The following is a 25855-nucleotide window of genomic DNA, read 5'->3' on the forward strand; positions in this document are numbered from 1 at the left end:
CAAATTATGACACACACTCACCAGTCAGACAGAATACAGCCACATAGACAAATCTGCCACCACAAAGGTCAGTGCTAAAGTGGTGGTGCCAACACCCATACCGTTAAGCCAACAAAACAACGTCCACCACATTATGACCCACGAATCACCACGGCGGACTTTCAATGGCAGTAAACCATTGGAGGTACACACAGGCGTGCTCAAAATAGACACACATATCCTAAACTACACAACATTGGCCAATACCAAAACCACACACCTGACACTCATACACACACCACACCCACCCACCCACAGCACTATAAAACACATACCCACATTACCAACAACCCTTTATGAATACAAATTATTGCCACCAGACTGACACCAAGACCACTTTGACAACTAGACATAAACACCACATACACCCATACATCCCTCACGCAACCGACTTCACACACCCAACCACAGTACCACCTACATACTTACACAGACCACACAACACCCATGCCCTTATCTCCACATAAATGTGGATGGAGACGCGGCCGCGCGGTCTCAGTAAGTAAAGGGAGGACCTCTCCAATTCTTTTTAATTTTGCGATTGACACTAGTGCTTTTATTGTGTCTTATTGTTATTCTAGGCTGTTTTTAACATATGCTCATTTTTTATGATCTAATATTTGTGTAATGGGCAATTCACAGCGCATTCTGCAACCCTGCTTCTAAGGGTATTTGCATCGCTTTGGGCACCCTGTTTCTATTTTATTGCAGCAACCACTGTTGTTTCATTTTACCTGTATTTTTATTGTGTTTTTTTCCCTGATTTTTCTTACTCCTCACTGCCGTTATTGCCGGCTGCAGTCTCAAGGTAAGGGCCTGTTAGAGCCAGCCTCGTTTGGGCGGCAATTTCTCGTCGGTCATCTTGGGGTTACAGTTAGGCTGCGGTTTAGCCTTTTGCCTAACATAAATGACCGGGCGGCCCTTATCTCCGCATAAATGCGTTTGGAGACGCGGCCACGCTGATGGCGTGCCGAAGAAGCGCCTAAGGCAAGCCCATCTACGCCCGTCTGCGCCCTTCCGCGCCCGAACGGGGCTGAACGGGGCCAAGGGCCAGCCATTGTACACAAATTACCGGCCGTCCTCTCTGCATGTCTTATATGAAACAAGAGCTGTTAACCCTCAACAGAGAGCCTTCTAACTTGCACTGCACTTTTGGTTGACCCTCTACATGCTAGCTCTTTCAAATGTGAGACTTGTGGCTGGTGTTCCAATACATCCCTAGAAGAAAGCGTTCCCCTTTACAAAGACCTTGGGAAGGGGCGCAATAAGGAATCGAAAGACAGGATAGAAATTAATATTACCAGTGGATTAATTAATGCCCGCTCACTGATTAGCACGCAGTTGAAATCTGGGAACTGATTGAAATGGCCAACTTGGATTGTCTTTTTATTACTTAAACCTGGGCTAGAGAGGACTCTAACCCAGACTTTCTATTGGCAGCGCCCCCAGGGTACTCTTTCTCTAGACTAGATAGGTTAGAGAAAAGAGGAGGTGGTCTTGCAGTTAAATCACCTCAGCTGTACGCTGGAGGGACTCAATATTAGTCAGTCTGTTTGCGAAGGTGCCTTTTTTAAAATCCGCTCTAAGCGCACAAACCTTCTGGAGGGACTATTACTTTATAGACCGCCCGGCCCTAAGAAGGATTTCCTCACAGCCTGGCCATCCATATTGGAGCCATTGATTTTGTCGGCAAAAGCTATTGTATTGGTTGATTTCAACTTACATTTAGAATATCAGTCAGACCCAGCCGTATGCAAATTCATAAGTACTATGCAGAGTCTAGACTGGCACCTTGGGAATTTGACCCCATCTCATTGTGAAGGATATACCCTTGATAGCATTTTAATTCGGCATGGAAATAGCACTAGATTAGACAACAGGGCGCTGGACTGAACAGACCACTACCTGTTGTCCTTTAAGTCATTAAGCTCAGATATGGTCCCCAAAACGCACTCAACGTCAACTGTCAAGGGACCATGGCACAAGGTGCAGGTGACTAATCTGACCCAGACGAAAGCATTGGGTCGAACAAATTTAGAGACCTTTGAAACAGGAATGAGGACGGCCTTTGACTCTGTAGCTCCCTTTGTTCCATCTGATCCTAAACAAGTACGCCCGTCATCTGAGCCATGGTATTCTGAGGATCTTAAAAACCTGCAAATAATTTATTGTAGGCAGGAGCATAAATGGCTGCTAAATAAAACCAAGATGGAGAGAGATATACTCAAGAGTATACTATGGAGAAGTGTGGCACAATGGTTAGAGCAGCAGACCCTGAAGCAGAGATCTGGCTCAAGACCAGGGTTCAAGTCCTACTTCGGCAGGTCTTGGGCTCAATTCCCTTGGACCAGATAATTCTCACCTTGGTGCCTAATCTAATTAATGAGTCCCACTCTGGGCAATAGCTTGCTTAATCTCCACAATGCCCCCAACAGTGCTTGGATGCCTGGCTTCACCCTGGGGGTGCCCAGGAGTGGGCATCTCACAGGGAAAAGCCAGGAGTGGTTCCATAGCAGTATGAGTACAGCGCCTTGAGACCCTAACGGGTGAGTAGTGTGCTATACAAGTGCAAAGTTTACAGGAGTACTCTTGAGAATTATAAATTGCCCATCAGGATAGCCAAAAACTAAATATTTCTCCTGTATTATTAGAGAGGCTATTAATGTACCTAAGGAACTTGTTAACACTGCTCGTGCTCTCCCTTTGCCATCTGGGCCCCCCAGTTTTGAGAGCTGTTCAACTTTCTGTCAAAAGGTTGCAGATTTTTTTTTAAAGCAAAATTGTCCAACTGCAGGTCAATTTTATAAAACCCATCTCTAAATTAGAAGGGGGACAGGTGGAAGGATTCTTCGTAACCTGAAATTGGAAACCAGTTAAAAAGTTTCCAGCCTCTAACTTCTAAAAAAATCTCTGATTTTATTAGCGGTGGTTAAATCTGGCTCTCCTAATGACCCTTGCCCTCCGTGCATTAAGTTAGTCCCAAATCTTATTTCCACTGCCTTGGAACCTGCTTTTGCGGATAGTTTACAGGAAAGTTGTTTACCTGAGACCTGGAAAGAATCAATTGTCATTCCATTAATTAAGAAACCAGGCAAGGACGCGTCAGACTTGTCCAATTTCCGCCCGATGTCCCTTTTACCGACCTTAGCCAAGATTTTGGAAAGAGATCTTAATACGGAATTGGCGGATTTTCTACGAGCCAATGGAAGGCTGGATCCTTCTCAACATGGATTCCGTCGTGCCCATAGTACAGAAACAGCGCTAATATCTTCGGCAGATATGATCCGTAGAAGAGTAGATAAAGGGGAAGGCACATTCTGGTCCTGTTGGACCTGCCTGCAGCCTTTGACACTATATCACCACAACTTCTCATTCAACGTCTCTATCAGGCAGGAGTAAGAGACAAGGCACTCAATATTCTCAGGTCCTTTCTGACCAATAGATCCATTACGGTGTCTTGCAGTGACCATAGAGCTACACCTTTCCAACAGTCCTGTGGAGTCCCTCAGGGTTCTTCCCTCAGCCCAACCCTTTTCAATTTATATGTTGCACCTTTGGCCAGCTTTGTATGCTCTTTTGGATTCCATATTGTGTCTTATGCTGATGATACGCAGCTGATTATACCAGTCTCCCGCAATTGGGAGGAAATGAGGGAAATATTCCAGCTTGAGTTCTGCCTTACAGCACTATCAACCATCCAGGACCCTTAGATCCTCATTCAGACATTTGATTGCGGTACCCCGCTGCCATAAGGCTAGGTGGGGGGATAGAGCCTTCACGGTGGAGGCAGTGAGACTATGAAACTCCCTGCCCTCTCTGATTAGACAGACGGAGACATACATTTTCCCAGTAGTTAGGGATTTCTTGATTTCATTTCCTTGGTTGGTCCCGGTCTCTATTTATCTTACGAGACTAGCGCTTCAATGCTTTTTTGCCGGAAAGCACTTCACAAAAATCCTACAATACAAAAATCCTACAATACAAAGGCACCCCTGTTTCACAGATGAGGAGTTGTGGGTCATGGTGGAGGAAATAGTCAGGAAAGAGCCACAGCTGTTTGGAGCACATGTACAGCAAATATCCATTGCCAGGAAGAAGGAGCTATGGCAGAGGATCGTGGATAGGGTGAACGCCGTAGGACAGCATCCACGAATAAGGGACGACATCAGGAAGAGATTAAATGACTTATGGGGGAAGGTACATTCAGTGGCAGCAAGGCACCAGCTCGCCATACAGAGGACTGGCGGTGGACACCCTCCTCCTCCTCCCCCACAGCTCACAGCATGAGGTAAGCAAGTGTTGGCATTACTGCAACCTGAGGGACTCACTGGAGTTGCCGTAGGACTGGACACTGGTGAGTCAACATTTACTACTTATAAACCCCCATACCTGCATGCCATCGCACCCCCTCACCCTCACTCCCATCACTCCACTCCATCCCACACACTGCACCTACACATATGACTAACCCCACTGCCAAGTCCTGCATGCTATACCAATGAATGGACAGCCCTCCCAGCCCTGCATGGACACCCATCACAAAAGCATGCACAGCATGGAGAACTAACAATCACAACATACATCACCATACACAAACAAAGTTGGCAGGGCAACAGCAACGATGGAGGGGAAGATAGGTGTTAGAAATGGGGTCTTTGGTTGGTAGCCAGGTTACCCACTGTCGCAGCAAGGACCCTCACTCTAGTCAGGGTAAGCCACACACAATCCAAATTATCCTGTGCCCACCCTCTGGTAGCTTGGCACTGAGCAGTCAGGCTTAACTTAGACGACAATGTGTAAAGTATTTGTGCAATAAATCATACAACAACACAGTATAGCACCACAAAAATACACCACACAGTGTTTACAAAAATCTATAATATTTATCTGGATAAATGCAGGTCAAAACGATTAAAAGTATATGTTGAGATATCTCTGTAAAAGTGATATAAAGTGTCTTAAGTCTTTTAAAAAGCAATCAAAGTCTCTTTCAAGCACAAAGTACCTGGTTCGCGTGCAAAATCTCTGCAAAGAACCGCAGAAGAGGAGATGCGTGGAAACACAGAGGTGTGCATCGATTTCTCGGGCTGCCAATGGTGATGCGTCATTTAGTTTTCACGCAGGGACGGCTGTGCGGCGATTTACAGTGCTCTGTCGTGGATCCTCTTCGGGTTGCGGGGTTTTTGAATGCCCAGGGACAATGAATGGATTTCCTGCACTGGCATGATGAAGTCACAGGAGCTGCATCGATTAGGTGGGCGTTGCGTCGAATTGTGTACCGCACGGCAGGTGCTGTGTCGATTCCTCTCTGGAAGTCAGCTGCACCATTCTGGCTCGCCTCTGCATCAATCCGGTGTGCCATGAATCAAATTGCCGGTCGTTATGCCAGCGCTGCATCGATCTTCTCGATGCAAAGTCGGGCTGCGAAGTTCCGGTTCAGCGTGCAGTGAATTGTTCACTGCGGTGCAGGCTGTGCATAGTTTCTGGCAGGCTTTGCGTCGAATGTCACCACACAAGGAGTCCTTTTTGTAGAGATGAAGTCTTTTTGGTCCTGAGACCTCAGGGAACAGGAGGCAAGCTCTATCTAAGCCCTTGGCGAGCACTTCTTCACCACAGACAGAGAGCAGCAAGGCAGCAGGGCAACAGCAAGGCAGCAGTCCTTCACAGAAAGCAGACACGTGAGTCCTTTGAGCAGCCAGACAGGTCTTCTTGGCAGGATGCAGGTTCTGGTTCATGTTCTCCTCTCCAGGAAGTGTCTGAGTTGATAGGGGTAGAGGCCCTGTTTAAATACCCAAATGTGCCTTTGAAGTGGGGGGACTTCAAAGAGTGGCTTAGAAGTGCACAATGTCCTGTTTCAGTTCAATCCTGTCTGACAGGGTCCCAGTAGGGGGTGTGGTATTCCCTTGTGTGAGGGCAGGCTACTGTCCTTTGACATTTAAGCGTCAGGCCCTCCACCCTCCCAGCCCAGCAAAACCCATTCAAAATGCTGATGTATGCAAGTGAGGCTGAGTATCCTGTGCTAGGGGTGTGTCTGAGTGAATGCACAAGGGAGCTGTCAACTAAACTCAGCCAGAAGTAGATTGTAAGGCACAGAAGGATGTAATTGCAGAGAAATGATCACTTTCTAAATGTGGCATTTCAAAAATAGTAATATTAAATCCAACTTCACCAGTCAGCAGGATTTTGTTTTACCATTCTGGCCATACTAAATATGTCCTTCCTACGTCTTTCAGATCAGCAGCTACCACTCAAACAAAACACGAGGGCAGCCCCAATGTTAGCCTATGAAGGGAGCAGGCATCAGAGCAGTTTAAAAACGACTTGAGGAGTTTTACACTACCAGGACATGTAAACTGCACAGGTACATGTCCTGCCTTTTGCGAACATAGCACCCTGCCCTATGGGTTACCTAGAGCATACATTAGGGGTGACTTATATGTAGAAAAAGGAGAGTTTTAGGCTTGGCAAGTATTTTTAAATGCCACGTCGAATTGCAGTGAAACTGCACACACAGGCCTTGCAATGGTAGGCCTGAGACAAGGTTAAGGAGTTACTTAAGTGGGTGGCATAATCAGCACTAGTTAGCAGTGGTAATGTGTGCAGAGTCTTAAAACCAGCAAAACAGTATCTAAAGAGTGGAGGGAGGCAGGCAAAAAAGTTAGGGGTGACCATCCTAAGGCTGTCAGGTCTAACATGTGTCCCCCCAGCTGAAAGTGGGGAGAGCTACCCAACCTCCTGGGAGCTCTCAGTGCTAAGGAGGAAGTATCTGGAGAGACCATCAGCGTTGGCATGTTCAATACCTGGGCGATGCTGCACCGTAAAGTCCATCCCCTGTAGGGAAATGGAACCTCCTCAAGAGTTTAGGATTCTCACCTCTCCTCTGCATGAGCCACCTGAGAGGTGGTCTGTCTGAACCCGGAAGTGAGTCCCAAACACGTATGGTCTCAGCTTCTTCAGTGCCCAGACCACAGCAAATGCTTCTCTTTCAATAGCACTCCACCTCTGTTGCCGTGGTGATAGTCTTCTGCTTATAAAGACTTATAAAGACTTATAAAGACTACTGGTTGGTCTGGGCCCTCCTCATTTAGCTGTGCTAGAACAGCCCCTATGCCATGCTCTGAAGCGTCTGTCTGCACAATAGATTCCTGGGAGTAGTCAGGGGCCTTGAGCATGGGGGACGGGCACATGGCTTCCTTCAGGGAGTCAAAGGCTTTCTGACAAGCCTCTGTCCAATTCACCAACTTAGGTTGCTTTTTGGAGGTAAGTTCTGTCAGGAGTGACACAAAGGTACCATAGCCCTTGACAAACCTATGGTAGTATCCAGTGAGGCCTAAGAAGGCTCTCACTTCGGTCTGTGTTCTAGGTGGTTGCCAGGCCTTGATAGTTTCAATCTTGGCCTGGAGTGGCTGCACCTTGCCACCACCTACTAGGTGTCCTAAGTACACCACCGAACCCTGCCCAATCTGGCACTTACTAGCCTTGATGGTCAGGCCTGCCTGTTGCAGGGCCTGAAGCACCTCCTTGAGGTGGAGCAGGTGTTCCTCCCAGCTGGAACCATAGACGGCCATGTCATCTAGGTAGGCTGTGCAGAAGGCATCCTTTCCAGCTAGGACCCCATTAACAAACTGTTGGAAGGTAGCTGGGGCATTTTTCAACCCAAGGAGTATCACCTGGAACTGGTAATGGCCATCAGGTGTGGAAGATGCAGATCTCTCTTTAGCCCCCTCAGTCAAGGCGATCTGCCAGTACCCTGATGTGAGATCAAAAGTACTAAGGAATTTGGCAGCACCTAGCCTGTCTACGAGCTCATCAGCTGGGGGATGGGGTGAGCGTCAGTCCGTGTGACTGAGTTGAGACCCCGGTAGTCCACACAGAACCGGAGTTCTGGCTTTGCAGCGAGTGCAGCAGCCTCAGGTACCAGCACCAAAGGGCTGGCCCAGAGACTGCTGGACTTCTCAATAACCCCTAGGGCCAACATCTTGGAAACTTCCTCCTCGATGCTGGCCTTTACCTTATCTGACAACCTATAAATTGTGTTCTTTACAGGGAGAATGTCTCCCATGTCAATATCATGGACACACATGTGGGTGAGTCTAGGAGTAAGGGAAAACAGGGAAGAGAACTGCTCCAACAACTCATAGCAGTCTCCTCTCTGATTTAGAGTCAGGGAGTCAGAGAGATTGACACCCTCCACTGACCCATCACCTTCTTTGGCAGAGAGGAGGCCAGGGAGAGGTTCACTCTCCTCTTCCATACCCTCATCTGTCACAAGGAGCATACTGCCCTCCAACCTCTCAAAATGAGGCTGCGTTGGCTATGATGGAAAACCCATTGCAGGTGTCTAGAGGCCTTGAGGTCCACTAGGTAAGTGGCCTCCCCCTTCTGCTCCTTGATCTCAATCGGCCAGACCACTGGTCCTGGAGAGCCATAGGCTCTACTGCCACCATTAGACAAACCTTGTCTCCAGGTGAGCACTCAACCAGAGTGGCCTTCCGGTCATACCACTCCTTCATCACCTCTTGACTGGCCTCAAGGTAACTCTTGGCCTGCTTCCAAAAGTGTTGGGTTTGGTTGCGGAGGGCCAGCATGTAGCTGTCCACATCCTGGGGAGGTGTCTTGGGAGCTTTCTCCCAGCCCTCTTTAACTATGCTTAGCGGTCCCCTTTCAGGGTGACCATAGAGAAGCTCAAAGGGGCTGAATCCCACCCCTTTCAGGAGCACCTCCCTACAAGCAAACAACAGGCATAGCAAGAGGACGTCCCACTTATGCCTTGTGGCCTCAGGTAGGCCAGTGATCATATCTTTAAGGGTCTTGTTGAATCTCTCAACAAGCCCATTGGATTCAGGATGATAAGGGGTGGTAAACCAGTAGGTCGCCCCACACTCATCCCACATGGACTTCATGCATGCATACATGAAGTTTGTGCCTCTAACAGACACAGCTTCCTTAGGGAATCCCACAGGGGTAAATAGTACCATCAGGGCTCTGGTCACCACCGGTGCAGTTCTCAGAGGGATTGCCTCTGGATAGCGGGTGGCATGCTCCACCAAAACCAGGATAAACCTCTTGCCCAAGGCAGTTTTGGGGTCCAAGGGACTAATGATGTCGATTCCCACCCTTTCAAAGGGGGTGCCAATGAGGGGGAGTGGGATCAGGGGGGCCTTAAACCTTTTCCCCGTCTTCCCACTAGCCTGGCAGATTGGGCAGGCCCTGCAGAAATGATGTGAGGCTACCCACATTCTAGGCCAAAGGAAGTGGGTGACAAGCCTGCCAAAGTTCTGTTTTGGCCAAAATGTCCTGCCAGGGGGATGTCGTGAGCCAGTCCTAATAGGAAGGTCCGGTAACACTGGGGGACCACCAGCACACGTGATGCCCCAGTGGAAGGAGCCATATGCTCACTGTAAAGGAGATCATTCTCCCAGTAGTTGTGGTGATCGCCAGAGACTTCACCAGCTGCTTGGGCTACGGCCTATTGCCTCAGTTCCTCAAGGGTGGGACATTCCTTCTGCACCTTGCAGAATTCTGCTCTGGTCCGCCCACCCTCTACTTGTCAGCCAGCAAGTTCAGGCAGGTTGCCCAGGTCAGCAATGTCCTCTCTGGTTGGCTCAGGGACCTCCTCCTCCTCAGGGACCCCATTCACCTCCGTGGGAACATCTGAGGCAGGTCTCCCATGCCTCTTGTCCTTCCTCTTTGCAGCTGTCTGGGCCATTGCTCTTTGCTCCAGGCGCCCTTGACTCCCTTCCCAGGAAGCCATGAACCTTGTGGTCATGCAGACCCACTCAGGCAAACCTAACATCTCCAGGTGAGATCTGAGCTCTACCTCCTTCCAGGCAGTATGCTCAAGATCATTGCCTAACAGGCAATCTACAGGCATGGCAGGACTCACAACTACCTTCAGAGTACCAGAGACCCCCCACACTCAAAGGGAACCAGAACCACCAGTAGGTGACTCTGACGATTGTCAGTGACTATGACCTGGTGGAAAGTATTCAGCACTATCTGCTGTTCTGACACCAGCTGACTCTTGACAGTAGTCATACTGGCTCCTGTGTCACACAGAGCCTTTACCCTTTGCCCATCAATGGTGACCCACTGCCTATGCTTGGAAGTATTGGCAGCCATGTGGGCTTTAAGCAGCATCTCCTTATATCATGGGGACACAAGGGACACCTCTGTCTGCCCCACAAAGCTAACTGGGACTATCTCCCCTCTGAGCGCTACACTGGCCAACCCAGGTGTCTGTCCTCCAGTGGTGGGCTGTGCTCTCTTGGAACACTGGGAGTCGCCCTTAGAGTGTCCATGCTGGTAACACTCTAAGCACTTGGGGATGAACTTCCCTACCTTCTTGTCGAAGTACCCTGGTTTCTTCCCAAACTTAGAAGAGGAATGGTTACCACCGCCCCCCAGGAATTGTTTGGGGGGCCTTTTGAGAGTTCCTTATCTTTGAGTTTTTCTCCCCCCTCTTTCTTCTGTTGGTAACCCTGATCACCTTTGTGGGTGTGCACCCAGATACCTTTTTGGACACTCTGGTGCTAACCCAGAGGTCCGCCTCCTCAGCAAGCTTCCTGGGATCAGTCAACTTACTGTCTAATAAGTGCTGGTGCAACTCTGTAAACAAAATACTGAACATATGCTCTCTCAGAATCAAATCATATAACCCTTTGTAATCATTTACTTGCTGCCCAGCGCCCATCCATTCAGTGCCTTATTAGAGAAATCAAAACAATCTACCCAAGTCTGTGTGGAAAGTTTGGTGCTGTCCCTAAACTTCTGACAGTATTTTTCAGTGGTCAGCCCAAAGTTGGCCAGTAATGTGGATTTCATGGGTGCATAGACATTCTTACCATGTGGATCTAGTGTAAGACATGTGTCCCTCCCCACTACTGGTACATAAAACCACAAAGCCACCCCCCATTGCTCTTCAGAGGTCCCATGAGCCCTTAGTGCAACTTCTTAGGCAGCCAACCACTTGTCAATGTCATCTCCCACCACATAACTTGACACCACATTCTTGGGTATACAAACCCTTTTCTCCCCAGCAGGTCCTGCATGTAAGCTGCACCATCACTGCTGGACTCAGACTGTCTCGCCTTGATCTCCAGCTCCTTTAGACTCAGTCCATGAGCCAACAAAAGTTTCTTCTCAGCCAAGACTCTCTCAGCTGCAGCCTCAGCTCTCTCAGCTTCAATCTGCTTGGCCGCTCTCTCAGCTTCAGCCTGTTTGGCTTCTCTCTGTGCCCTCCTTTCCTCCTGTTGAGCTTCAATTTTCAACCTTGCCAATTGCAATTGAAACTCCCTCTCCTCTCTCCTTTCCTCTGTGGTTCAGCCCTGATCAGAGACACTGCTCCCTGGTTTGGCAGGGGGCACAATTGTAGTGGTAACGTCCTCCACTAATGGCAAAAAGCCTCTGAGGGGCCATCCTCTGGTCTCTCCTCCTCAGCATCCTCCTCTCAATGAGCTTCTGCCCAGGCCCTCAGCTCCATTTGAAATTCCTCTTTTCCGGAGGCACCTTGGGTGGATACTCCCATATCCCTGCAGAACCCTTTCAGTTGTTTGACAGTATATGTCTCCAAAAGGGCTATGTCAAAATCTTCATTTCCAGCTTGAGACCCAGACTGAGACATGTTGAATGGGTGTTTTAGTTAGAAAATTGTCAGGAAAAACGAAATTGCAGAAAAAGATAAAAAATCAAGTTGACCTTCAACTGTGGGTAGGTAGTGAACAATTAGGTATTGTATGTCACTGCACAAATACAAGTCCTATCCTCACCGCTGATCACCAATGTTAGAAATAGGGTCTTTGGTTGGCAGTTAGGTTATCCCCTGTCCAAGTAATGACCCTCACTCTAGTCAGGATAAGCCACACCAATCCAAATTATCCTGTGCCCACCCTCTGGTAGCTTGGCACTGAACAGTCAGGCTTGACTTAGAAGGCAATGTTTAAAGTATTTGTGCAATTAATCATATAACAACACAGTATAGCACCACAGAAATACACCACACAGTGTTTAGAAGAATATATAATAATTATATGGATAAATTCAGGTCAAAACGATTAAAATGCTATAAGTATATGTTGAGATATCAGTGTAAAAGTGATATAAAGTGTCTTAAGTCTTTTATAAAGCAATCAATGTCTCTTTCAAGCACAAAGTACCTGGTGTGCGTGCAAAATCTCTGCAAAGAACAGCATAGGAGGAGATCCGTGGAAACAAAGGGATGTGCGTTGATTTCTCTGGCCGCACACAGTGATGCGTCATTCAGTTTTCATGCAGGGACGGTTATACGTCAATTTATGACGCTCAGTCGTGGATCCTCTTCGAGATGTAGGGTTTTTAGATGCCCTGGAAATGATGCGTAGATTTCCTGCGCTGGCAGGATGAAATCACAGGAGCTGTGTCAATTCGGTGGGTGTTGCGTAAAATTTTCAACCGCACGGCAGGAGCTGCGTCAATTCCTCTTTGGAAGTCTGGCTGCGTTGTTCCGGCTTGGCTGTGCACCGATCCAGTAGGCCGTGCGTCGAATTTCCAGTCGCTATGCTGATGCTGCGTCGATCTTCTCGATGTGAAGAAAAGCTGCGTTGTTCCAGGTCAGCGTGCAGTGAATTTGTCACCGCAGTGCAGGCTGTGCGTCGTTTCTGGCAAGCTGTGCATCAAATTTTGCAGCACAAGGGGTCCTTCTTGTAGAAATGAAGTCTTTTTGGTCCTGAGACTTCCGGGAACAGGAGGAAAGCTCTATCCAAGCCCTTGGAGAGCACTTCTTCACCACAGCCAGAGAGCAACAAGGCAGCGGGGCAACAGCAAGGAAGCAGTCCTTCACAGAAAGCAGACAGGTGAGTCCTTTGAACAGCCAGGCAGGTCTTCTTGGCAGGATGCAGGTTGTGGTTCATGTTCTCTTCTCCAGGAAGTGTCGGAGTTGGTAGGGGCAGAGGCCCTGTTTAAATACCCAAACGTGCCTGTGAAATGAGTGGCTTAGTAGTGCACAATGTCCCCTTTCAGTTCAATCCTGTCCGCCAGGGTCCGAGTAGGGGGTGTAGCAGTCCTTTGTGTGAGGGCAGGCTACGTCCTTTGACATGCAGGTGTCATGCCCTCCACCCTCCCAGCCCAGAAAGACCCGTTCAAAATGCAGATGTATGCAAGTGAGGCTGATTATCGTGTGTTTGGGGTGTGTCTGAGTGAATGCACAAGGGAGCTGTCAACTAAACCCAGCCAGACGTGGTTTGTAAGGCACAGAAGGATTTAAGCGCAGAGAAATGCTACCTTTCTAAATGTGGCATTTCAAAAATAGTAATAATAAATCCAACTTCACCAGTCAGCAGTATTTTGTATCACCATTCTAGCCATACTAAATATGACCTTCCTACTTCTTTCAGATCAGCAGCTACCCCTCAAACAATACATGAGGGCACCCCCAATGTTAGCCTATGACGGGATGCGGCATCACAGCAGTGTAAAACGACTTTAGGAGTTTTACACTACCAGGACATGTGAACTACACATGTATATGTCCTGCCTTTTGCCTACACAGCACCCTGCCCTATGGGTTACCTAGGGCATACCTTAGGGGTGACTTTTATGTAGAAAAAGGGTTGCTTTAGGCTGGGCAAGTATTTTTAAATCTTTATGGGGCCCTGTTAGGGGGCCCCTGCACTGCCCATGCCAGTGGCATGGACAGTGCAGGGGTCCCCATGGGCCCCACGACACCCGTTCCCGCCATCCTGTTCCTGGCAGTAAAAACCGCCAGGAACAGGATGGCGGGAAGGGGGTCGGAATCTCCATGGCGGCGCTGCTTGCAGCGCCCCCATGGAGATTCAGCCCATGCAGGGGAAATCCGGCGGGAAACCGCCGGATTCCCTTTTCTGGCCGCGGCTTTAACGCCGCGGTCAGAATGGGCTGGGAAGCACCGCCAGCCTGTTGGTGGTGCTTCCGTGGTCGTCGACCCTGACCCCCATAGTGCACTTTACTTGGGACTTATAAGTAAATTAAATAATCCATTTGGGTATGATCCAATGTTACTGTCGCATAGGCTCTCATTATTCTAATGAGACTAATGGATTTTGAGCAGCAAGATTGTCCACGGTTTGGGAGACTGAGTCTGACCCAAGGTGGTCGACACCTGTCACTCTAAATCCGGGTTTTTCTCCGGCTAACTAGCAGTGCCTCATCTCTACCAGGGGATAGTGATGATTGGGCAGCTGGGCGCATGACATATTAGGCTTCTCAGGGAAGTCGTGGTCACTCAGGTCGCATCCAGTTCTTTCATTTACAATTCAGTCTCATATATAAATGACAAACAGAAGCAGTATATGTTTTAATGACTGGTTTAATAAAACAACTGCATCTTAGATAGCAAAGCGTGAGCTGCAATAAACAGGACGACACAACATGACAGTATTAAAATGGTGACAAGAAGAGTGAAACATAAGAATAACGCTATCATATTGTCACTATGATCGATGGATTATTTCCTATCTAAATCATAATCTGAGCACAGCATATTAAACTCTAATTCTGCCTTTCAGGTTACCCCGGGAAGACATCAACCCTCATACCTGAGCAAAGGCCTGTAGTCTGCGTTAGCATCTGGTTCAGCAATCAGAAAACAGTTGTGGTTCCCTGGCTGGAATGTCCCTCTTAACGTAGAATGGGACTGGGAAGTGTTTTTATACTAACACAGCTGATGTTCTAAGAAAATGTCCCTACGTAAGGATGTGTATTTTTTACGAATGTTGGAGACTAAACTTCTACCACGTTCACCTGCAATGTACCAAACTGTAGCCTTAAATGAAGCACAGAGTGATCAAGAATGTCTTGTTTGAGAACTCAATGCTGGGCTAAGCAAAAACAGTTAGATAGATGAAAAATAAAACAAGACCGTAAAATGGTGATTGTAAAAATAACAATGCGAAGCTGAATAAAATAAATCTAGTTTAAAGTGCACAACGGCCTAGTGTGTTAAAATAACGTGCATGGAGCTATAACAAAAATGCCAACACAACATTACCATGTTTAAAGGGAGAGAGCATATGCACTTTAGCACTGGTTAGCAGTGGTAAAGTGCACAGTCTTAAAACCAGCTAAAATAGTATCTAAAAAGTGAGGAAGGCAGGCAAAAAAGTTAGGGGTGACCACCCTAAGGCCGTCAGGTCTAACAATTGGGATGTTTATTATGTCACAGACATGAAGCATAATGCATCACATATATCCCCACAGATGCCCCAGCCAATGTCAGCGAGAGAGGAGGTGCCACGATAAACCAGTTCCCGAACAGAAGATGCCTCCAGTGATGACAGTAACTCTGGACTTCTGGATGTGGATGAACTACCAGGCCCATCAGAGACCACTGGTCAGTCGGTCACCCCAGCCCACTCACAGTCAGCCACAGAGCCTCCCCCTTCAGTATTCAACACCACAGCACCCACCCAGCGTCTCCACACCTCTGTCCTCAGGACACGTCAATCAGCAGTGTGCCTACCTGTGCAGGGACCCCAGTCCACACCAAGTCACTAATACAATAAGGGACCTGGAGTCAGTGGCAGTGTGCACACCATTCAGGGGACAAAGGCACAGGGCAACATGGACACTGGGAGGACTGCTATGCACCAGGGGGAGAACAGGCCCAGGAAACCAACTCTCCAGGAGGCACTCACCAAGATCCTGGGGGCCTACCAACAATTCCAGGACAGAATGGGCCAGATCCTTAACAACATGCAGGAAAACAAGCAGCTGCAGAAAGAACACCATGAGGAGATCAGGGAGGACTTGCAGGCTCTCAAAACCACCATGATCACTGTAGCAGGGATGCTGGCAGACAGGGCCAACATCATGAGGGAAATGACAACACACCAGCGGGCCCCTACCAATAGCAAGTCAATTGACCAGCCCTCCACTTCTGCTGCAGCTAGTGGGCAGGAGGTCCCCACAGGACCCACAGGCCACCAGCACCCCTCCGCCTGCACAAGGTGAACCACCCCGCAAACGTTCCTTGCAACCCAGACAGAAGCCAGAGACACTTGCCAAGACCAAGAACACCGCCAGGAAATGAGACTCTCCTGAATGTCCCCCTTGTGTCCCACCCTGTCACATTGACCACTTTGAACTGCCATTGCTCCCCTTCCATTGGCCCCTTGGACACTGGACCTGTGCTAGAAACAGACTGGATCAATACCCTGGACTTTCCTCTACCATCAGTCCATTCCATTGCACTTTTCAGTCAATTATTTGCACTACAATAAACACACTTGAACACAACTTGAGTGACCCCGTTTTATGTGTTGAAAATGTGCATCTATGGGAACAGTCACATCTAGTGCAAATGATCTGAACTCTGTGATAGCATACAAATAATGACCTGTAGCAGTCTGCAATAAACACATCAGTACACTGTTGTCATATCACCAACATCTGTAAAATGACAAGCCATAGGTGACAGTAAGTTGAGATGCAGAGAAAGTGAATGCCTTCATGATACAGCCACACAGAAAACATCAATAGTCAGAGTAATGGTCAATTTCATTGTCTCACTTGTGTGTCATTGGAAGTATTCTCATATAACTGACGTTCTGTTGTCTTCATCCTCATTCTCTGCCTCCTCATCCTCACTGTCCTCAGGGTCCACTGCTGCCACAGGGTCATCGCTAGTCCTCTCCTCCTGCAGAAAATGCACATGTCATCCGAGGGCCAGGTTATGCAACATGCAGCATGCCACTAATATCTGGCAGACCTTCTCGGGATCCATCTGTCAGATACAGGCATCCGAACCTGGCCTTCAGGAGGCCGAAAGTCCTCTCGAGTATTCTCCTGGTTCGCCCATGTGCATCATTGTTAGAAATTGGGTTTTTGGTTGGCAGTCAGGTTACCCCCTGTCCAAGCAAAAGCCCTCACTCTAGACAGGGTAAGTCACACACAATCCAAGATTATCCTGTGCCCACCCTCTGGTAGCTTGGCACGAGCAGTCAGGCTTAACTTAGAAGGCAATGTGTAAAGTATTTGTGCAATAAATCATACAATACCACCATATAGCACCACAAAAATACACCACACAGTGTTTAGAAAAATATATAATATTTATCAGGATAATTGTAGGTCAAAACAAATAAAGTTGCAATGTGAATTTGTAGAGATATCACTGAAAAGTGATATAAAGTATCTTAAGTCTTTAAAAAGCAAACAAAGTCTCTTTCAAGCACAAAGTACCTGGTTTGGAGTGGAAAATCTCCTCAGAGGGCCACAGAAGAAGAGATGCGTGGAAAAAGGGTGTGTGCGTCGATTTCTCCCCAGCACACACGGACTTGCGTCGTTATTTTTCACGCGGGGAAGTCGTGCGTCGTTTTCCGGCGCGCGGACAGTCTCTTTCTGTGGATCGCAGGGATTACCAGATGTCCCGGGTCTGTGCGTGGATTTTCCTGCTTGTTTTCCGGCTGCGGGTCGTTCTGCGGTGCTGTGCGTCGAAATTTCGATCTCACGGCAGGCGTCGCGTCGATTTCTCCTCTGGAGGTCGGGCGGCGTTGTCCTTGCGAAGCCGTGCGTCGAAGTTCCGGTCGTCCTGAAGGCGTCGCGTCAATCAGCGTCGGTGTGCGGCATTTTTCTCGCCGCGGAACAAGCTGTGCGTCGAAAATTTTGGCGCACGGAGCGTCCAAGTGAAAAAGAGAAGTCTTTTTGGTCCTGAGACTTCAGGGAACAGGAGGCAAGCTCTATCCAAGCCCTTGGAGAGCACTTTCACAGCCAGACAAGAGTTCAGCAAGGCAGCAGGCCAACAGCAAGGCAGCAGTCCTTTGTAGAAAGCAGACAGGTGAGTCCTTTGAGCAGCCAGGCAGTTCTTCTTGGCAGGATGTAGTTTCTGGTTCAGGTTTCTTCTCCAGCAAGTGTCTGATGTGGTAGGGCAGAGGCCTTGTTTTATACCCAAATGTGCCTTTGAAGTGGCTAAGAAGTGCACCAGGTCCCCTTTCAGTTCAATCCTGTCTGCCAGGGTCCCAGTAGGGGGTGTGGCAGTCCTTTGTGTGAGAGCAGGCCCTCCACCCTCCCAGCCCAGGAAGACCCATTCAAAATGCAGATGTATGCAAGTGAGGCTAAGTACCCTGTGTTTAGGGTGTGTCTGAGTGAATGCACAAGGAGCTGTCAACTAAGCCCAGCCAGACGTGGATTGTAAGGCACAGAAAGATTTAAGTGCAAAGAAATGCTCACTTTCTAAAAGTGGCATTTCTAGAATAGTAATATTAAATCCAACTTCACCAGTCAGCAGGATTTTATATTACCATTCTGGCCATACTAAATATGACCTTCCTACTCCTTTCAGATCAGCAGCTACCACTTCAATACTGTATGAGGGCAGCCCCAATGTTAGCTTATGAAGGGAGCAGGCCTCACAGTAGTGCAAAAACGAATTTAGGAGTTTTACACTACCAGGACATGTAAACTACACAGGTACATGTCCTGCCTTTCACCCACACAGCACCCTCCTCTAGGGGTTACCTAGGGCACACATTAGAGGTGACTTATATGTGGAGAAAGGGGAGGTTTAGGCTTGGCAAGTACTTTTAAATGCCAAGTTGAGGTGACAGTGAAACCACACACACAGGCCTTGCAGTGGCAGGCCTGAGACAAGGAAAAGGGGCTACTTAAGTGGTTGGCACAACCAGTGCTGCAGGCCCACTAGTAGCATTTAATCTACAGGCCCTAGGCACAGAGAGTGCACATTACTAGGGACTAATAAGTAAATTAAATAGTCCAATCAGGTATGATTCAAGGTTACCATGTTTTAAGGGAGAGAGCATATGCACTTTAGCACTGGTTAGCAGTGGTAAAGTGCGCAGAGTCTAAAAGCCAGCAAAAACAGTGTCCAAAAAGTGGAGGGAGGCAGGCAAAAAGTTAGGGGTGACCACCCTAAGGCTGTCAGGTCTAACAATCATTATAACGGTTCTCAGCCCCTGTCCTGGCATTCCTCACAGGAGCCAGGAGCCACAATAGGTTTCGGTAGCCAGAGTCAACTGCAAGTATTAAGGGACAAAATTTAGCCTCACACAATGCTATGGGGATAACACTTGAAGGGCATACACTGATATATAGTGGATGGGGACTCAGGCTCACCTATTAGCCACACCCTGTGCCTCTATAGTTGGGCCATCGCATTTGAGATGCTGTCATTCCTCAGAACTGAGGCGTCATGCACCAACCCAGGTACTTGGCAGCAATGAGGGAGATATACTGGTCTGCCAGGCAAACCATTTTCACATTGAGTGAGTGGAAACTCTTCCGATTCCTGAACACCTGCTCATTCTGGCGGGGGGACAAACGCAATATGTATACCTTCAATCGCCCCAATAATATTGGGAATATGTCCCATTGCATAGAATCCCCGTTTCACAGTGGCCAAATCTGTGGGAAAGAAATGTAGCTGCATATGTGTTTCACCAAGGCAGACAATACCCTTGCCAGCACGATTGAGAACATTGGCTGTGACATTCCTCCTGCCAAGCCCACCGTCACCTGGAAAGAACCAGTTGCCAGGAAATGGATCACTGTTAGCACCTGCACAAGAAGGGGGATCCCAGTGGGATGACGGATAGCTGATATCAGGTCAGGCTCCAACTGGGCACACAGCTCTGTTATTGTGGCCCTGTCCAGTCTATAGGCGAGTATAATGTTCCTGTCCTCCAGTGTAGCTAAGCCCACAAGGGGTTTGCCTCCTCCTCCTATTCATCCGCAGTGGTAGGTATATAAGGGACACAAGAGTGCATAGGCTGTCACAATTTGTACAATGGAACCACCACCTCAGTGTGCATACAGCATTAATGTGATGGGGCAGTGGGAATGGCAATGTATGTGCAATTTCATTAAATGATGCAGTTATGAAGATCTGGATGTAGTCCACCACCATGAAATGGTGACCTCCTATCTAGGGACAGGTGGAAGTGAGGTAACTCCGCCGACATTGGGCGTCGTGGCAGAAGGCAGCCTTGCACCGCCGTGAAATTCCTCATTGGCTAATATGGGTCTCAATGGAGTACAGTGGCCACTGGAGGTCAGAGTTGGCAGTGACGGTGTACACCGCCACGGACTTAACTGCCATTTTCTGTCTATAACCTCACTTGATTCCTGACTTTCCACAGGACAACACCTACATTATGGGCCAGATGTAGCAAAGGGTTTTTCCCATTCTGTGTCAATGGGAAAATGTGTTCGTACATATGGCCCTATGTGTGCTGCTGTGACCTGTGTCTGGAACCTACCATGATCCGTGTGACCGGGTAAAGGGCCCCTACCTTCACTTCAATCGAGTTCTTGCTGTGGCATCTAGCCAATTCAATGCTAGTGCAATGCATAGTGCTCAATCCTGATCCCTGTGTGTGACGGTACTGTGTATGCCAACTGTGGTGTTGGTGCTGTAATGATCCCAGTGCTCCCTTTCTCTCCCTCCCCCCCTTTTTCCTTCTGTCGTCCTGTCCATGTGTGCATTAGCATCATCTGGCACCAGTGACAGAGGGAGCTGCATCCCACAGGACCCAGGAGACAGAGTCCACCGACACTGAGGGAATCAGGGGGACGGAGGATGAGGGGAGCACCACGGCAGAGACAGGAGGTGACAACACTGACTCAAATACCTCCTCCAATGGAAGCTCCCTGGTGGTGGCGGACACCCCTGTGACCACCCCAGCTGAAGGTACAGCCGCCACCCCGTACCAGCACTGCCCTCCCAGTAGCCCTTCAGCAAGTTGCTGGTGCACGCTCACCCAGGAGGGTGGCGTCTCCTTCACCCCAGGCACCTCAGGCCCTGCCCCAGTGAGCCCTGCTGCCCTGAGTGAGGAGGCTATTGACCTCCTGAGATCCACCTCTGTAGGACAGTCAACCATTGTGAATGCCATCCAGGGGCTGGAATCCCAGATGCAGCAATGCAGTGTATTCCTGGACGGCATCCACGGTGGATTGGCGGCCCTACAGAGATCGATTCAGGCTCTGGCCTCCTCTCTAATGGCAGCCATTGTCCCTGTTCCTACCATCCCCCCTTCAACTACCACTTCCCAATCCCACTCTCTTCACCCCCAACCCATCCCAAGCACACATACAGATGAGCATGCACACAAGACATCACACAATAGGGGCACAGTCAAACACAGGCACCACACTTCAGTCCACAAGCACTCACACAAACAACAGACAGTTGCACACACATCCACTGCCTCCACTGTCTCCCCCTCCTCCTCCTCCTCCTCCTACTCCCTCTTAGTCACGGCCACACTCACACCTGCACGGACTGCTTCAACATCCACCACCTGCATCACCACACCAAGCAGCACACACACACACACTTCACTAGCAGACACCTCCACAACATCCATCCATGCATCCCCTGTGTCCTCTCCCACCCTGTCTGTCCCCCCTTCCTAAAGGACAAAAATGCAGGCACTCAGACACCCAACAGCCTTCCACCTCACAACAGCACACTGTCCATGCACCTGCACCCAAGTCCAGCAGACGTGTCCCTCCAACAACCACTCCCTCAACCTCCACTCCCATTGCTCCTCCCTCATCCTGCCCCACCATCTTTAAGAAGCTTTTCATTGCCCAATTTGACCTCTTCCCTCCCCCCAGCCCTGCCCATAAGAGCAGGGTCCCAACGACCCAGCCCAGCACCTCAGCCAAACAGTCTATGGGGACAGTAGAGGCACCTCCTGGTTGTGGAGGTAAGACAGTAAAGGTTCCCACTCCACCAGACAGGAAAGGGAAGCATCCTACTCCACCAGCTAGGAAAGGGAAGGATCCAACTCCATTAGCCAGGAAAGGGAAGGATCCTACTCCACCAGCCAGGAAAGGGAAGGATCCCACTCCACCAGACAGGAAAGGATGGGATCCCACTCAACCACCATTTTCAGAAAAGATTTGCAACTCAACCACCAATGTCAGAAAAGGTTCCCAATCAACCACCAATGACAGAAGAGGTTCCCACTCAACCACCAATGTCACAAGAGGTTCCCACTCAACCACCAATGATAGAAGAGGTTCCCACCCAACCACCAATGACAGAAGAGGTTCCCACTCAACCTCCAATGTCAGAAAAGGTTCCCACTCAACCACCAATAACAGACAAGGTCCCCACTCAACCACCAATGACAGGCAAGAAACCCTCACTTCCAGCTGGGACACAGCAGCCCTAACTTCCAGCAGAGGTTGCCCAGGAGATACCTCCCCCAGCAGAGACAATGCAACCCTCACCTCCAGCAGAGGCTGCCCGGGAGACACCTCCCCCAGCAGAATCAGTGAGGCCTTCACCTCCAGCAGAGGGCATGTAGGCAGCCCTCCAGAGACTGTTGTATATAGAGCCACCTCCAGGAGCAGTGGGCAAGTTCCCCACCTCAGAGACTGTGACCTTGCACTCCCCAGCATTGAAAAATGGGCATGGAGCCCCCTCCAGGAGCACTGGGCAAGTTCCCCACCTCAGAGACTGTGACCTTGTACTCTCCAGCATTGGGGAATGGGCATGGGCCCACTGCTGAACCAGTGGGCAAGTTCCCCACCTCAGAGACTGTGACCTTGCACTGCCCAACATTGGGAAATGGGCATTGGGCCCCTTCAAGAAGCAGTGGGCAAGTTCCCTACCTCAGAGACTGTGACCTTAGACTCCCCAGCATTGGAAAATGGGCATGGGGGCCCATCCAGCAGCAGTGGGCAAGTTCCCCACCTCAGAGCCTGTGACCTTGCACTCCCCAGCATTGGGAAATGGTCATGGAGCCCCCTCCAGGGGCAGTGGGCAAATTCCCCACCTCAGAGACTGTGACCTTGCACTCCCTAGGATTGGTAAAAGGGCATGGAGCCCCCTCCAGGATCAGTGGGCAAGCTCCTGACTTCAGCTGATGTGCCCCCCACCCCCCTTCCACCTGAGATGCCTGTCCACTTCAGAGATGTTGCCCCTGCACTGTGTTGTGCGGAATTCTTCAGGATCAAGTTCAGACTTGGAATGTGCCCTGTGGCCATGTGGGCCTTATGTACTTTGGACTGGGCATTGGCCCTTTCTGGACAATTGTTCATGTATCTTTGTTCTAAAATTGGTTCATTTGGTGGGTGTTGCCTTGCTATGCTGCCGAACTGTAGTCCTTATATTATTATGCTGTGTGTTGTGTGCCATTGTTTTACGTCTGCAGCTGGTTGTGTGTATGGTATGTGTGTGGATGATGTGTGTTGTGCGTGTGTGTGTCCCTCTCCTTTTCCTCCCTCCCACCCTTGTGTGCTAGGCGGCTGTACTCACCGTCGTCATCAGCTTTGGTGTTCCATGTGGAGAATTGTGTGCAAGAGCATCGGGAAGACTTGCAGTTCCGGTTCCATGGCGACATTGGTCTTCTTTGTGTCACTGTTGGTGAGTCTTTGGTCTTCTGTGATGTGTTTCCGCCAGGCTTTTGATGGCTTTCATACTGCCCTAGAAATCGTGGCAGTTTGTAGTGTCATAATATGGTGGGCGGTACCTTATCGTCCGCCTGGTTGTTGATGGCTACCGCTGTAGTGCGTGGTTTTACCACCCTGGCGGATGGTGTGGTACATTGGCTGTCTATGGGAGTTACCACCTCCATGGTCATAATTTAGCAGTGATTATCGCCAGCCTGTTGGCGGTATTACTGCCACTTTAACAGTCACCACCAATGTCATAATGAGGGCCTTAGTGACCTCCACTTATTTTGGTTGCCGGAATCCTGTTCATACAGTTAGATTGGAGGAGGGCTTAAGTACAGAGAATGACAAGGTAAGAGGGCATATTTTTTCAGTGGTTAATAGTTCCCAACTAGGGTGATTATGTCCCTGTGGTCTTTGTGTTTCTCTTATCTTCTCAATAGAAGAGTTGCATCAGCAAAAAAGGAAAAAGGGATGATTGGAACATTGCGGCCCAGTAGAGTGCCCCACATTCAGTGATGATCACTGACATTGGAGAATCTTTAATTAGCTGTGGTCCATTTATGTAACCTATCTTTTGCAATTTTATCACATCTTGGTCTACTATGTGTGGACTGAGGGGCTTTAAATAATTAGTTTCCAGTGCGTGATCATTGCATTCTCTTGTTTTCTCTGTTTAGACTGTCTAGGACAAGTAACCACATAGCAGATACCTGCAAGACAACAGGAGAAGCAAGATATTGGTTGAGGTAACTGTTTGGATGGTTGCTCATAGCCACTTGGGACTATTTTTACGTACCTTTTTAATTGTCGCAAACTGCCTGATTTGCAGAATCAGGGGTTTGCAAAGAGAAAATAAGCATTTTGGTATGTAAAGACATCCATTGTGATGCATGAGGGCTTTTGCTCCTGAATTCTGAGGTTCCCTAGACCTTTTTCTGTCTGTATTTGGAACAGTGTACCTTCGTTTTGTTCAATACTTAGTTGGGAGACTGTACACTGGACCATTAACCTCCCGGTCCCTCCCCTCCTTTTTGTTTTGACTAATGTACATTGTTATCCAGATGCTTGCTATGTGACTTGTGTCATATGTATGGTTTTCAACCTTTACTTCTTGTTTTGTTCATCGTGCAGTTCCTTCACCATGACTTCTTCATGTGGGCATTTCAAAGTTGTGACATTAGCCGGTATATGATGCTGTTCTGACATTCGAACGGACATGGATTGCTCCAGGTAATGTAGGTCACAGAGTTTGGGTGTATGAGACCTGTGCCAAGACAGCTTGCACAGTGTTTGGTTGGAACACCAGAAAGGGCCATTTGACTTGTTTTGTGTGCTGTGGTTGGCCTGATGCATCATGCGGGCATCAAATATGTAGTCATAGACCACAAAAAGTCATTTTTCCTTCACTTTGGCTAAACACAATTTTTGTATGACCTGTATGTAGCTGTAGACGTGTTTCATCATTGTAGGCCACAGTGCCTGTGCCACAACACTGACATGTGCTTGTGTCATGCCACCAGATGCATGGGTATTGGATTATGATGGTCCTGTGATCAGGGAATGTTGTACTGCCATTTGTCTGTATCATGGATTGTGTGATGTTGAACTACTTTGGTGTGGTATTTGACAAGACCAAGCTGATGATATCAACCACATCAATGTATGCCTATTCTGCAGGACAATGTCTGACAAATCCCTTCCTTTCGTGATCTGGGGGTCTGTACCTCTCAATATTTTCATTTACACAGTATAAGACAATCATTCATGATTTCCAATAGTACATACATATTGACAGCCTATGTGCTGAACATTGTAATAACATTTTTAGTTTGAGCAGACAGTTGTATGTATGTGTTCATGTGAGAGCATTGTAATCCTGAGCTGGACACTGTGTTCATGCAACATATCCCATCTTGAACAAGTATCTTGGATCATCATTTTATGGTTCCTATGGTCCGACATATCTACATGGCTAAACATGAAATCAGAATCAGCAGACAATGAGTCATTGAAGGGTGAATTTATTGGGCAGCTATGTTTAACATAACATATATGTGACATAACTCAACAAAAATTCAGATGTGAAGGGGTCAGTCAAGGTGAATTAAACCATTGGATTAGATGCCACACCACTGGGAGTCCAAAGTCCAGAGTACTCCTCCCTTTGGAAATGGTAAGTGGTTCAGGATCAGTCCAGGGTGAATGTGTAACACACAAAGGAGGTCCTTAAGGAAGAGTGTTAATACTGGCAACAGTGGGTGTCTTGCCATTCACACATCCTGCATTCTTTGCTGGATATTTCCACTTGCATTGGGGTGGATTTAATGCTACAGAGGCAGGGGTGTCAGGGCTTGTTGTTCCTCTGTCAGGGCCTCCATTCCAGGGGCTGGCACTGATGTTGATGGGTCTGCTGCAGATGAGCTAAGGGAAGGCAGACTGG

This window comes from Pleurodeles waltl, chromosome 5 (assembly GCF_031143425.1).
Source record: "Pleurodeles waltl isolate 20211129_DDA chromosome 5, aPleWal1.hap1.20221129, whole genome shotgun sequence".
Lineage (NCBI taxonomy): Eukaryota > Metazoa > Chordata > Amphibia > Caudata > Salamandridae > Pleurodeles > Pleurodeles waltl.